Below are 15935 nucleotides of genomic sequence, written 5' to 3'. Positions count from 1 at the left end.
GTGTCACTGACTCATTGTCTCTCCCTGCTTGACAGGAGCAGCTCCTCCGTGTGAGTGTGCGTGTACACGCGCGTGTTCCGCCCCTGCCTGCTCCTCCTGACAGATAGCTGGGCCTGGGCCTGAGTTTGATTCATTTCTACTGAAAAAACAACTCCAACCTGAAGATAAGCATTCGCTCAAGCAAGATTGCAGGGTGAGATAATGCCAGGTTTGCAATGAGTTCATTTTAACTGGTGACTTATTCCACCCAAGTGTTCTTGTGTGTGAGAAACTGAGTTCAGATCTGGGAGCGGGGCAGCGGGGGAGGGGGGAGGCAGGGGTTGTGCAAGGGAGTCTGGAAAAGCAGCTAAGTCCTCCAGGAGAGCCCAGGGCTTCCTACTGCAAACGCCCAGGAGCCCAGACCCTCGGCAGGAAGCAGAGGTCAGGGGGCCACTGCTGGGGGCGGCCTCTGAGAGCCATCCATTCTGTGGTGGGCGTTTTCTGTGGTTGAGGCATCTAGCTTCCTTTCTTAGGTTTGTTTCTGCGTTCTGAGTCTTAATTCCCCGATGTGGGAACTAGATGTCTACTTTATCAGCCTCCCTCTCCCCACCCCACACACCTTGCAACTAAATGAGGAGTTGTGACTTGGGCTCCTTCCATGAGACACCCCCAAAGTAGACTTTGATCTTGAATGCATTGTATGAGGAAGGTGGCACAGCAAGGGAGGTCTGGTGGAGTCAGCATGTGGCACATTCAGGTGGTGATGGCAGAGGCATCTCCACTGAGGTGGGCCTGTGGAGGCCCTGGAATGGTATTTTTGTTGTTCTGGGTGGCAGAGCTTCTGTGTCTGCCCCTCTAACCATCCGAAATTTGTCATCTACTCAATGTCCTTTACATTTGCTAAGATTTGCTTAATGGCCTGGGATCTATCTTAGTATATGTTCTGTGAATGCTTCAATGTGCATTCTTCTGTTGCTGGATGCAGTGGACTCTAAATGTTGATTAGATTCCACTGGTAGATGGTGGTGTTGAGTTCATCAATATTGTTGATATTCTGTCTTATTGCTCTATTGTTCATTGAGAGAGGGGTGCTGATGTCTCCAACTGTAATTGTGGATTTGTCTAGTTCTCCTTTCAAGTCTTATTGGTAATTTGCTTCACCTGTTTTGCAGCTCTCTTGATTGGTACATACACTTTTGGGATTGCTATGTCTTTTTTGTGGATTGACACTTTAAATCATTGTGTAATATCCTTTCCTGCCTCTGGTAGTTTTCTTTGTTGAAATTTACTTTATCAGATTTTAATATAGCCACCTGCTTTCCTTTGATGAAAGTTTGCATGACATATCCTCTCCTATCTTTTTTTAAACTTTCAACCTACCTATAGGACTGCATTTGAAATGATACAGCATATAGTTGAGTCATTTTTTTTTTCTTGGTTTTTAGGGCCATACCTGCAGCATATGGAAGTTCCCAGGTTAGGGGTCTAATCTGAGCTATGGCTGCTGGTCTGCACCACAGCTACAGCAATGCAGGATCCAAGCCACATCTGCAACCTACACCATAGTTCGCAGCAACACCAGGTCCTTAACTCACTGAGTAAGGCCAGGGATTGAACCCGTATCCTCATGGATACTAGTCAGATTTGTTTCCACTGAGCCATGAGGGGAAATCCTGAGCCCTGTTTTTATTTATTTATTTATTTATTTATTTTATTTTTTTGTCTTTTTGCTATTTCTTGGGCCGCTCCTGCGGCATATGGAGGTTCCCAGGCTAGGGGTCGAATCGGAGCTGCAGCCACCAGCCTACGCCAGAGCCACAGCAACGAGGGATCCCAGCCGCGTCTGCAGCCTACACCACAGCTCACAGCAACGCTGGATCGTTAACCCACTGAGCAAGGGCAGGGACCGAACCCGCAACCTCATGGTTCCTAGTCGGATTCGTTAACCACTGCGCCACGACGGGAACTCCTGTTTTTATTTTTTTAATTTTTAAATTTATTTTTAGTATTTATAGAATAGATTTCATTTTATTGAATCATAACTTCCATATATGCATTTCCCAGATTACACCAGAAAAAAAAGTTCTGAACTTGAAATCCTATTCAGAAGCCTGAAAGGCATTAAGCCACCATGACGATGTCTTCTGTGAGTTGATTTTCCATCTTTCCAGATGAACTCAAACCTAACTCCTTCTTGACAGGGAAGGAAGGAATAAGGTTTTTATAAAGAAATGACTAGAATTCACTAGAGTATACCTATACCAATGTCTTTAACAGGACATGCCAAGACGTGTAGCATTGTGACACAACTTGCACAAACCCCACACAAGTTCAGCCGAACCATGTTTTTAAATCCACTCTGATGATCTCTCTTGTTTAATCTCCGTATTTTGACATTTACATTTAGTGTAGTTATTGGTATCATAGTCCTTAAGTATACCTATTTATTTCCTCTTTTCTGTTTGTTTTGTGTCTGTTTTATTTTATCTACCTCCCTATGGGTTATTTGAATATATTTTTTTTAATTGCATTTTGACTTACCTGTCATGTTTTTGACTGTGTCTCTTTGATAGGTCTTTTGGTGATTGCTCTAGATATTACCTTGTATATACATAACTTATCAGTCTACTGGTATCGACATTCACCAGTTCAAGTGAAGCATAGCAACTTATTTCCCTGTGAGTCCCTTTACCCTTCCCATTTATAATACAATTGTATATATTTCATCCAAATGCATTTAGGACCACATCAGATAATATCATAATTTTTGCTTCAACCATCAAACATAATTTAGAAAACTGAAGAGGAGAAGGACTATTGTATTTACCCCAAATTTTGCTCTCCCCATGTTCTTTCTTCCTTCCTACTATGCCAAGATTCCTTCTTTTGTCACCTTCTTTCTGTTTAGAGAAATTTTTTTTTATTTTTATTTTTTTATTTTCCCACTGTACAGCAAGGGGATCAAGTTATCCTTACATGTATACATTACAATTACATTTTTTCCCCCACCCTTTGTTCTGTTGCAACATGAGTATCTAGACATAGTTCTCAATGCTACTCAGCAGGATCTCTTTGTAAATCTATTCTAAGTTGTGTCTGATAAGCCCAAGCTCCCGATCCCTCCCACTAGAGAAAATTTTTAAGCCAATATTTTTGGATAAGTCTGCCAGTGACACATTCTCTCAGTTTCCTTCATCTGAGAATGTCTTGATTTCTCATTCAATCCTGAAGGGTATTTCTGCTGGATTCTGAGTTGGCATTTCTTTTTTTCCCCCACATTTAAATAACATTGTGCCACTCCCCTCTGGTCTCCATAGTTTCTGGTGAGAAATTCACTATAATGTAAATTGTTTTTCCTTTTATAGGTAAGATGTTGTTTCTCTTTAGCTGCTTTAAACATTTTAGAATTTACTTTTAGTTTTCAAAAGTTGGACTATGACGTACCTGGAATGGATTTCTTTGGGTTTATCCTGGTTGGGGCTTGCCACTCAGCTTCTTGAATCTGAGATCTATGTCTTTTGCCAAATTTGGAAAGTTTTTTTTTGCCATTATCTCCTTGAATGCTTTTCCAGTCCTGTCCTTTTCTTCTCTGCTTCTGGGACTCTGATAGTTTGAATGCTAGATTTTTTGTTCCACAGCCTCTGAGGCTCTGTTGATTTTTTCATTCTAGTCTATTTCTCCCTGTTTTTCATGCTGAATTATTTCTATTATTCTATCTTCAAGTTTAGTGATTCTTTTGTTATTGTTGTTCCCTCCATTCCACTGTTGAACTCATCCACTGAGTCTTTTATTTCAGTTATTATATTTTCTCAGTTCTAAAAGTCCATTTGGTTCTTTTTTCTATCTTCTGTTTATTTGTTGAAGCATTCTAGTTCTTTGATGAAACTTCCTATTTTTTCCACTTGTTTCGATCATGTTCCTAATTGCTCATCGTAGCACGTGTATGATGTCTGCTTGAGAATCCTTGTCCTGTAATTCTAGTGTTTCTGTTGTTTTGGTGTTGGCCTCTATTGTCTCTTTTACATTCAAGTTGAAATTTTCTTTGTTCTTCATATGAAGGGTTATTTTCTATTGAGATTGGACATTTTAGTTATTATGTTAGGATACTTTGGATCTTATTTACATCTTATGTTGTGGCTGACTTTTGTGAATGTTGCTCTGGCAGGGGAAGGGGGAAGTGCTGCCTTGTTCCTGCCAGGTGGGGGTAGAAATCCAGGTCTCCACTTGGCCTCTGTTGACACCTGAGTAGGGTAGGATTCCTCAGTTACTAGGGTGGAGATGGGGGTTCTGGTTCCCTCTGGGCCTTCACTGAAACCCTGTGGCTGCGAGGGTAGGAGTGCCTTGTTACTGCTCACCACGTGTCCTCCACTGACACTACAGTGAAAGGAGGTGGCCTCCTTCCCTTGGGGTAGTGATGAAGTCCTGACTCCTCCCTAGGCCCCTTCTAATACCACCCCAGTGGGGAGGGGACAGAATAGCTTGATAATTCTAAGTGGAGATGGAAGTTCAGCTCCCCATGAGGGCTCTACTGACACCTGATGGGTCAGGTGCTTGTTACTATTTAGTGGGATTAAGGCTCCAGCTACTTACTTCACCTTCTCTGACACCACACTGGCAGGAGGGCTGGGGACCCTATTACAACCTGGGGAGGGTGAAAGCTTAGGTTCCTCATTTTGCTTTTGCTGGCCTGGGTGTGGGTAGTCACGATTTTTTCTGTGATGTTTGGCAGAAGTAGAACCATAATTGTCTAACTATTTTCTGGCTTGCTATCCTTTCCTGACTCTTAGCTAGAGAGAAGAGGTTTTTATTGGGGCTTATTTATGTCTATGCTCATTTGCATTTCTGGGTTACAAGTTTCTTCAGCTCCCACTCTGGGATATATAAGAAAAAAATAGCAAACAAAAACTCACTTCTATGTCCTTCCTTGGGTCTCAAGTCCCTAGCCTCTTTGCTTTCCTCTCCCTACCTTTCAGAATTTTCCTAGGATTATTTTACATAGAATATCTATGGCTTTTAGTGTACTTAGCGGGAGGAATAGGAAGAAGTAGATCTACTCAACCTTCCCAGAAGTGGAGTCTCAATAAATATCTTTTAATAAACTCCCTTTCTGCACTCACTGGCCCTAGTGGGCTCTGTTGTTGCAGTGAAGAACCTGATTGGTGCCCTTTGAGAAGGGCAGGGCCACAGGGGAGCTATCTCCCAAAGCAGGCACACTGGACTTGTCAGTAAGCTTCCGGAATCAGTAATTGCCCATGACTGGTTTTCCTCTAAACAAACAGCTTATCTCCTGAATACAACCAAAATTTTTTCCCATTGCTTTCTTTTATTAAAACAATAATATTTGTTCTTTGTAGAAAATATCAGAGAGCATCTCACACCAGTACAAATATATATATATGTGTGTGTGTGTATATATATGTGTGTGTGTATATATATGTATTTGTGCGTGTGTATAATGAGATTATGCTGTAAATTTGGCTCAGTAATCTGCTTTTTCACTTAACCAGTGAAAGTGAAATCTTGATATTTTCCGACACCAATAAGTATAGTTTAGATCATCACTTTTTAATGGTTGCATAATATTCCATTGCAAGGGCATCATTATTTACATATCTTTTTTCTTCCATTGTTGAACATGTAGATGGTTTCCAATACACTTTTTCATTGTAAACTGTGTGGAACATCTTTGTAGATAATCATTGTGTGCTGGTCTAACTATCTTAAGATAACCCCCCAGAAATGGAAGTGCTGGGTTGTAGGGGAGACCTGTTTTTTAAAAGAGAACATTTGATACATATCTTTACACAGCCTTCCCATCCTGCTTGTAGTTCTAGTGTTGTTTCCTGGCTCTCACTCTGCTCCAGAGTTTTCCTATTCGTAGAGCATTCATGGTGTCCCAGCTTCAGTATTTCCCCATCCACCTGCCCACTAGTACTAGCTGGGGCAGAATAACATCTGATGAATTAATGCATATGTTGTGACACCCTCCATACTCAACTTCTTCACATTCTGAGGACCTTTCCCATCCAAGCCATGGTGGAACTTCCAAACTAAGGTGGCACATATTTAAAGTTCAAGTGCTGAGGGCGTTTCCCTGGTGGTCTAATGGTTGGGGATTTGGCATTGTCACACTGTGGCTCAGGTTACTGTTAAGGCTCGGGTTTGATCCATGGCCCAGGAGTTTCCACATGCAAAAAAAAAAAAAAAAAAAAAAAAAAAAAAAAAAAAAAATCAAGTGCAAAGGGTTCAGATGGAAGACTTGGGAAATAGATGTAATTAGCCATTTCCTTCCCTTACCACTGACCTCAGATCCTTGGGGAAGAAGAGAGGTAGAGGTGGAGTCAGAGGGCTAGAAGTGAGTGTGAGTGGCCCTATCTTGGGCCTCCTTCCATCCAACCCCCTCACCCCTCAAGATTAGTCTTGAGACATGATAAGCTCTGCCTTGAAGTCAAGAAGATTTGCATCAAGGCTTCTGGTGAGCAATCTGTGGATTCTTCCAGTTCAGATAAGTTCTCTGTTCATCACAGAAAGACCGCCATAGAGTAGACATGGTAGTGTGTCCAGAGGGCAGGGAGGGGAAGGTGTAGAGAACAGCCTTCCAATTTCCCAGGCCTCAGAATGCTGAAGGTTAGGGATCTAATTGTCCCAATGGCATCAAGTTTGGGAGGAAAGAAAGGAGGAGAAAGAAGGACAGAGGGAGAGTGAGGAAAGGGAAGAACAGGGAGGGCAGGGGAGGGAAAGAAAGGGGAAAGGAAGGGAGAGGAGAAGAAGAGAGAAAAAACAAGAAATGAGAGCTGGGAGGCCCACAAGGGCTTCTTGTCCCAAAGTGTGTGGACCCCATGGCAGAGGATGGAGGGTGGGTGGTGCTTCAGGCATCTGTTGAGGACATGGCTGCATCGCAGAGAATTTGCCAGCATGATACGTGAGTAAGGACTAGATGAGATGAGTTATATTTGAAGCCAGAGGCCAGCAAGGGACCAAGAAGATGATGTGGTAACTTTCTTCTTACACTCCACACAGGGTGACATTTTTATCACATACACATACACACACACACACACACACACACACACCTGAAACGGTGGTTAAAAACCACTGATTTGACGTAGTTTACTTTAAAATAACTAGACTAATAATTCTACATTGGCCAGAATAGGGATCACAAGCAAAAATTACACCCAATTAGAGGAAGGCGGGGGGGAAGAAAGGAATTTTTGCAGTCCAGAGTTCACACTGACTGAAAATTCTTACCAAATGTACTTACTTCTCTTAGACTACCGTGACCTAAGAAAATATGTTTTCCAGATTTGAGCCTTTGCATGTCAACAAACAAAAACTCCTTTTTAAATTTTCTATGTTATATATGCACGGTGATTATCAAGCTTTTTAAAGTCTCATTTTGTTCAGATGAAAATTTTCAAGGATGTAAATCAAGTAAGAGCCAGTTAACAGGGTGGGGAGGATGCTTCCTATTCATCCTCTGAGGCTCACAGCAGGGCTCAGTGGAACCCTGAGGAGTCATCAGATACAGGGCTGCTATGTATGGTTGTGTAGTGTGTACACTGCACAAAAGTGTTCACCAAGGCACTCGGGAGTTGAAATCCAGCCTAGGTTCTATTCATAAATACTTGGGCTCTAGGACAGGGTTCTACCCACTTGGGAATAGGAACACTCTTTTTTTCTTTTGGGGGCCACACCTGAGGCATATGGAAGATCCTGGGTTGAGAGTTGAATAGGAGTCGAACCTGCAGCCTACACCACAGCCATGGCAACACTGGATCTCAGCTGCATCTGCAAACCACACCGCAACATGTAGCAATGCTGGATCCTTAATCCACTGAGTGAGGCCAGGGATCAAACCCGCATCTCACAGAGACAACATCATGTCCTTAACCTGCTGAGCTACAATGGGAACTCCAGAAGCCTTTTTCTTTACACAAAGTACAGCCTGGTTAGAAGCCATGTGTCCACAGAGCAGCATACACCCAAAGGAGGTTTCTTTTCAAATTCAGCTACCTGGATGATGCACCTTTTCTACTCGGGTCACATAAGGCAGGTCATGGTCCTGCGTGAGCATACTTTGTAAATCACAGTGTTTACCAGTGCTGAGAATTTGGCTTTCATTTTGAGTCCACAGTGTGCTGGTAACTTTCAAAACAAGTTTGGTGTATTTCCTCGTCCAAGACTTAGACTATTCTGCTTGATTGTGGGCACGGGGCCAACAGCCTGTTGGAAGAGCAGTGACTGATACTCTGGAGAAATGTATGAGGCAGTCTTATGTGGGCAGACTCCTCTGTCATGATCCTTAGGGTAACCATCAGAATGAAGACCAAGGGATTACTGTAACATCCTAATTTTTTAATCAGGAAATGATGCTCCTGAGAAATTCTGGCTCATGTTCAAGGCCACTCCATTCTAGTTGGTGGAGCTGGGACTCAATCTAAGCCTCCTGAGTTTTGGGGGGTTTGGGGGATGCAAACTGTTATATTTGGAATGGATAAGCAATGGGATCCTACTGTACAGCACAGGAAAATGTATGTGATTGGGTCACTTTGTTGTACAACAGAACCTGATGAAACATGGTACATCAACTAGACTTTAATAACAATAAAAAAATATATAAAGCCTCCTGAGTATGGTCCCAGGGCTTTTTAGCTGGCTGTGTGATGGTGGGGACCCCGTAACCCAAGAAATGATAGGGTCTTCCTCAATGATTTCCTTTCTCCAAGGAGAAGTACTTACCTCTTGGAGATGCTCTAGGTATGGTCCTACTTCAAGGGACCACATGGGATCACCATGTGGGGAGCCTAGGAACATGCTACATAATATGAGGGGGATGAAATGGGCTGTCTGCCAGTGGCTCGTGCAGTGTTCAAGTGCCTCCTCATTCTACCCTGGTGCTGAATCAGCCATGGGAGTCATGCCGCCTCCCTGGGCTGCAGCATGTCCACCCCCAACAACAATAATAATAATAACAACGCTAATGAGGGTGAGCGGCAGCATCATCTTGTTTGGTCCAGGCAGAGCCCCTTTGATCTGGGGATCTCCAAGCATGTAGCCAACACAATCCAGCAGCTTGTGTCATTATCTCCCTTTTACAGACAGAGAAAATGAGGCACAAGATGTTTAAGCCAGAGGCCGAGGTCAAGTGGGGTGTTGTCATTGGAGACAGGAAGAACTCAGGTCGTAAGCTCTGAAAGAGAATTTACTCCTAAGTATTTTATCGTTTTTGGTGCTATTATAAATGGGATTATTTCCTTAAATTCTCTTTCTGAGAGTTCATTTTTGGTGCCTAGCAATGCAAATGATTTTTGTATATTGCTTTTGTATCCTGCAACTTTACTGAATTTATGAGGTCTAATATTTTTTTTTCCTGGAGTCTTTATAGAGTTTTCTCTTTATAAGATCATGCCATCTGCAGAGACAATTTTTCCTTTTTCCTTTCTGATTTGGATACATTTTATTTCTTTTCATTACTTAATTGTTCTGGCTAGGACTTCCGGTACAGTGTTGAATAGAAGTATCTGTGTCTTCTTCCTGGTCTTAGGGGGAAACCTTTCAGCTTTTCACTGTTGAGTATGATGCTAGCTATGGGCTTGTCATATAGGGCCTGTATTATGTTGAGGTATGTTCCATCCATATCTAATTTGTTGAGAGTTTTGGTCATAAAAGGATTTTGAATTTTGTCAAATGCTTTTTCTGAATCTATTGAGATGATATATAGTTTTTTTCCTTCATTCTGCTAATGTGGGGTATCACGTTTATTTTATTTATTTTTAATATTTATTTATTATTAACTTTATTTTGTATTAGAGTGTTACATGTATTGATTTGCTTATGTTAAGTCATTCTTGCATCCCAGGGATAATCCAACTTGATCACAGTGCTGTGTGAATTCTGTTTGCTAATATTCTGTTGAGGAGTTTTGCATGTATATTCATCGGGGATATTGGACTGTGATTTTCTTTTCTTTTAGTGCCCTTGTTTGGCTGTGGTATCAGGGTAATCTGGCCTTGGAAAACAAGTTGTAAAATGAAAGTGTTTCCTCCTCTTCAGTTTTCTGGAAGAATTTGAGCAGGGCTGGTATTAATTTTTCTTTCTTTTCTTTTTATGGCCATATCCACAGCATATGGAAGTTCCTGGGACTGCGATCGAATCTGAGCCACAGATCCTTTAATCAGTGTGCCATGCCGGGGATCCAACCCACACCTCTGCAGCAATTCCAGCCTCAGCAGTCAAATTCTTAACCCAGTGTGCAAAGGAGGGAACTCCTAATTCTTCTTTAAATGTTTGGTGGAATTCACCAGTAAATTCATCAGGTTCTGGCTTTTGTTTGATGGGAGTTTTTGCTTACCGATTCAGTCTTCTTACTCATTATTGGTTTGTTCAGATTTTCTATTTCTCTACCATTCAGTTTTGGCAGACTTTATGTTTCTAGGAGTTTTTTCGTTTCTTCTAGGTTATTGAATTCGCTGGTACATAATTGTTCATAGCAGTTTCTTGTGATCCTTTTTATTTCTGTAGTATCAGTTGTAATGGTTCCTCTTTCATTTCTCATTTTATTTTTTATTATTTATTTATTTGTTTGCATTTTAGGGCCACACCTGCAGCATATGGAGGTTCCCAGGCTGGGGGTCAAATCAGAGCTGTAGTTGCCAGCCTACACCACAGCTCACAGTAACGCCGGATCCTTAACCTGCTGAGCAAGACCAGGGATTGAACCTGTGCTCTCATGGATGCTAGTCAGATTTGTTAACCACTGAGCCACAGTGGGTACTCCTCTCATTTTATTTGAGTCTTCTCTTTTTTTCTTAGTCTAGCTAAAGGTTTATTAATTTTGTTTATCTTAAAAAAAAAACCCTAGCTCTTATTTTTGTTGATTGTTTCTCTTGTTTTTCTGGTCTACTCCGTTTATTTCTGATCTGCTCTTGGTTATTTCTTTTTTTAAAATTTTTTATTTATTTATTTATTTAGTCTTTTTTGTCTTTTTAGGGCTGCATATGGAGGTTCCCAGGCTAGGGGTCTAATCGGAGCGGTAGCCTCCAGACTATGCCACAGCCACAGCCACACAGGATCCAAATCACGTCTGTGACCTACACCATAGCTCATGGCAATGCCGGATCCTTAACCCACCAAGCAAGGCCAGGGATCAAACCCGCAACCTCATGGTTCCTAGTTGGGTTCATTTCCACTGCTCCACGACGGGAGCTCCTGTTATTTCTTTCCTTATGTTAACCTTGGGTTTAATTTGATCTTTTTCTAGCCCCTTGAAATGTAAAGTTAGTTGTTTATTTGAGTTCTTTCTTTTTTCCTTTTTCTCTTGTCTTTTAGGCATTCGTTGCTACCAGCTTTCCTCTTAGAACTACTTTTGCTCCATCCTATGTGTTTTGGTATATTGAGTTTTCCTTTCTATTTGTTTCCAGATATTTTTTTGAGTTTCCTTTTATTTATTTATTTATTATTTATTATTATTATTATTTCTGTATTTTTGCCTTTTCTAGGGCCACTTCCACGGCATATGGAGGTTCCCAGGCTAGGAGTCTAATTGGAGCTGTAGCTGCCAGCCTACACCAGAGCCACAGCAACACCAGATCCGAGCCACATCTGCGACCTACACCACAGCTGATAGCAACGCCGGATCCTTAACCCACTGAGCAAGGCCAGGGATTGAACTTGCAACCTTATGGTCTGTAGTCAGATTCGTTAACCACTGGGCCATGACGGGAACTCCCTGAGTTTCCTTTTAATTTCTTCTTTGCCTCATTGGTTGTTCAGGAGTGTGTTGTTTAATTTCCACTTTTGTGGATTTTTCAGTTTTCTCCTGTTGTTGATTTCCAGTTTTATATAATTGTGATTGGAAAAGATACTTGTATGACTTCAGTCTTCTTAAATTTCTCAAGACTTGCTTTGCGACTTAATATATGGTCTATGCTGGAGAATGTTCCATGTATGCTTGGAAAGAATGTGTATGCTACTGCTTTTTTTAATCTTAGATTTTTAAAAATTGAGGTAACATTGGTTTATAACATCATATAAGTTCCATGTGTGCAACACTTTATTTCTACTTTAATATACCCTATAGCATGTTCACCTCCAAAGATTTGTTTTCTATCCTTCACCATACAGTTGATCCATTTTACCCATTTCACCCTCCTTCCCCTCTGTTACCACTACTCTGTTCTCTGTAGCAACATGCTTGTTTCTGTTTGATTTGTTCATTTATTTTGCTTGCTTGTTTATTTTTGAAATTCAACACACGAATGAAATCACATGGTATTTGTCTTTCTCTGTCTGACTTATTTCATTTAGCATAATACTGTTAAGATCCATCCAAGTTCTTGCAAATAGTCAGATTTCTTCTTTTTTTTGTGGCTAAGCAGTATTTTGTTTCATGTATGTGTCACATGTTTTTATTTTTTAGATACACATATCCATTCTTTTCCCATACAGATCATTGCAGAACTTTGGACAGAGTTCCCTGTGCCGTACGGCAGGTCCCCATTGTCAGCCACATCTTCTTTATCCATTCATCTGTTGGGAAGAGTTCCCTGTGCCATACAGCAGGTCCCCATTGTCAGCCACATCTTCCTCATCCAGTCATCTGTTGATGAGCACTTAGGTTTTTTCCATAGCTTGGCTATTGTAAATAATGCTGCAAAAGACATAAGGATGCTTATATCTTTTCAAATTAGTGTTTGTGCATTCTTCAAATAAATATCCAGAAGTAGAATAGCGGTGTCATATGGTAGTTCTATTCCTAGATTTTTGAGAAATTTCCATAATATTTTCCATAGTGGCTGCACCAATTTACATTTCCACCAACAGTGTATGAGGGTTTCCTTTTCTCCACATCCTTATTAACACGTACTTTTTTTGGGCCTTTTGATTATAACCATTCTAAAAGACAAATGTGGTATCTTGTTGTGATTTTGATTTGCATTTCCCTAAAACTTAGCAATGTTGAACATCTTTCTATGTGTCTGTTGGCCATCGGTTTGTCTTTGGAAAAATATCTCTTTAGATCCTCAGCCTACGATTAAAATTTTTAAATTTACTTTTATTTTTTGGCTACACCCATGGCATGTGGAAGTTCCTGGATCAGGGATAAAACCTGAGTGATAGCAGGGATAACACCAAATCCCTAACCACCAGGCCACCAGGGAATTATAAACCTCTGCCCATTTTTCAATTGGGTTGTTTGTTTCTTTGCTGTTGAGTTATATGAGTTCTTCATGTACTTTGGATATTAACCCCTTATCAGATACAGCATTTGCAAATATTTTCTCCCATTTTGTAGGTTGTATTTTCATTTGGTTGATGGGTTCTTTTGCTGTGCAGAAAACTTTTAGTTTGATATAGTCCCACTTGTTTATTTTTGCTTTTGTGTCCCTTGCCTGGGGAGATATATATAGAAAGATAAGCAATGAGATCCTGTGGTATAGCACTGGGAACTGTATCTAGTCACTTATGATGGAGCATGATAATATGAGAAAAAGAATGTATATATGTATGTGTGACTGGGTCACCTTGCTGTACAGTAGAAAATTGACAGAACTCTATAAACCAGCTATAATGGGAAAAAATCATTTAAAAGTAAAATAAAAATAATAATAAAAGAAAGATACTGATCAGACCAATGTCAAAGAGCATACTGCCTGCTCTCCCCCCCCCCCCCACCCCGGAGTTTTACAGGTTTCAGGTCTTACGTTCAAGCTCTTAATCCATTTTGAGTGGGTTTTTCTGTATAGGGTAAGATAGCAGTCTAGTTTCATTTAAAAATTTTTGTTTGCGTGTGGTGTAGCTGTCCAGTTTTCCCAATACTATTTATTGAAGAGACTATCTTTTCTCCATTGCATGTTCTTTGCTCTTTTGTTGTGTATTAGCTCTCCATATGTGCATGAGCACATTTCTGGGCTCTCAATTTTGTTTGATTTATCTATGTATCTGGTTTTATAGCAATACCACACTGTTTTGATTATGACTTTGTAATATATTTTGAAATCAGGGAGTGTGATACCTCCATCTTTGTTCTTTTTTCTTAGGATTGTTTTGGCTTGTATCCTCCTGTTTTTGGATGGAATGTTCTATATACGTCTGTTAGATTTATTTAATCTAAAGTATAGTTCAAATTCAATGTTTCCTTATTAATTTTCTGTCCAGAATTCATGGTTTTGTGAAAACTCATCTTACTATATTTTTTTCCCCTCCAAACTTCTGAAGTCTCAGAGATCTGTCTTTGAGACTTTGGAAAGCTCCACATCATCTTCCTTGTAGCTGTATTATCTTTTCCCAAAGGGATTCAAACTTTTTAAAGCAACATGGATTCAATCAGAGTTCTGTGAAGGAAATAGACTGGGTATTTTAAGCAGAAATGGACTCGTCTCAAGGGTTTAGGAGCTTATAGGACTGTTGTAAGAGCAGGAGAAGTGGAAGTCTGGTGGGTATCACTACACTATTTCAAAGTCATCCTGCAATAGCTGTGATCCAAAGATCATAGAAAGCTGGTACCCAGCTGTTTTCACCACAAGTGCCTTTGGCATCCAGGAAGCTGGTGATTGGACACTAGTCTTAAATGTCTCGAAACAATCATGTTTCAGTAGAATTGCTGCTTCACACAAGGACATTATGGGAGGAACCTAATTTGCTTCTAGAACCATTCCTTCAAGGGTATCTGGGAAATGTTGAATTTTCTTTTCCAGCTCCTGAGTTATGGGAATGTGAAATTAGTGCAAACAGTCCTCCTCAGTACAAACACTGTTCAAACGTCATTTTTCGTGGTGTATTAGTCAGGATAGACTCTGCTATGCTCCAATAATAAACAACCCTAACATTTAAATGACTTCATAAAGTAAATATTGATTTCTCACTCACCAAGTATCTGGTGCAGGCTGGCTAGCCCTTCTCTTTTTATAGATATACCATCTAGAACAAACGACCTTCAAGACATTGAAGCAGGGAAAGAAGGAGATGGAGGAGACACATCAGCCATTAACTGCTTCAGCTCGGGAGTGGCACATGTCATTTAGGCCCATGGTCAATGGCCAGAGCTAGTCACATAGCCCCAACCTAGCTGGCAGGCAGGATGGGAAACATACAGGAGCACATGGAATATTTGATGAGTACTTGCTTTCACTTATAGTAAAAAGAGGAGCTGCTTGTGTTTAAAGCCAGGGTGAACTTGCCTCTCAGTCTTCCTTTCCCTCTGTGAAAGCCCTGAAGACAGAGATCCCCAACTCCTCAATTGCCGGCATGAACCACCGCATATTAAAAGATTTGCAACTGCAGTCTAGTTAGCTGTGTAGCATTCTTGGGGAATCAGCAAAAGATTTCCTTCTCCATAAATATCTCTCTCACTTAATCTGGTACCTAAAACTTCCACTATTAATACTACTCTTTGGGTGCCACCTCAATATATGCATATTTGCAATAAATTAAGGCGATAAGTAAGTACTGGAGCCCTTTCAGGGAGCAGGGATTGAGGAATGGGAGAATTGGGCTGAAGGTGTGCACTGGGGGGAGAGAAAGGAAAACTGGTGTCAGTGGGTCCTACAGATCTGCAAGAGGGTCCTGAGGATGTAGGATGGGGGTTGGCCAGGAGTAGACAGGGCTTCCCAAGGAAGGGGAGAAGAGGCCTTTAGGGCAATGATCCATGTTTTATCTTTGCCAAGGGCCTGACCTATTTTGGTCTCCAGGGCAACAACTCTTCATCCAACTGCATCCAATAAGGTCACAAATATCTCTTTGGACTGAGTCTACTTTTGGAAGATAAACTCAGAAAGATCTGTCTAGCTAGACTAGTGAAGAGATGTGAGTATGCAAATGGGCTTGGAGTCCCAAGGTTGATTTTTTTTTTTTTTTTAGGGCTACACCTGTGGCACATGGAGGCTCCCAGGCCAGGGGTTGAATCAGAGCTGTAGCTGACAGCCCCTGCCACAGCCATGGCAATGCCAGATCCA

The 15935-nt window shown here is 41.0% G+C and overlaps 1 protein-coding gene across 2 annotated transcripts in view; it reads left to right on the top strand.

Moving 5' to 3' along the window:
- The window catches only part of EHF (ETS homologous factor), a 193297-nt gene that overhangs the window by 62538 nt on the left and 114824 nt on the right, over positions 1–15935 (top strand). For both annotated transcript variants that reach the window (XM_021083196.2, XM_085011517.1), the window contains exon 4: positions 36–193. The gene's annotated coding sequence lies outside the window, so the exon portion shown is untranslated. The remainder of the gene's footprint in view (positions 1–35; positions 194–15935) is intronic.

The sequence above is a fragment of the Sus scrofa genome, chromosome 2, assembly GCF_054392235.1.
Source record: "Sus scrofa isolate SSC_HxYL_T2T_F1_AM1 chromosome 2, Sscrofa_HxYL_maternal_Yorkshire_Landrace_v2.0, whole genome shotgun sequence".
NCBI lineage: Eukaryota > Metazoa > Chordata > Mammalia > Artiodactyla > Suidae > Sus > Sus scrofa.
Note: the sequence above shows the minus strand (reverse complement) of the source record. Positions and strands in the feature narration are given on the sequence as shown.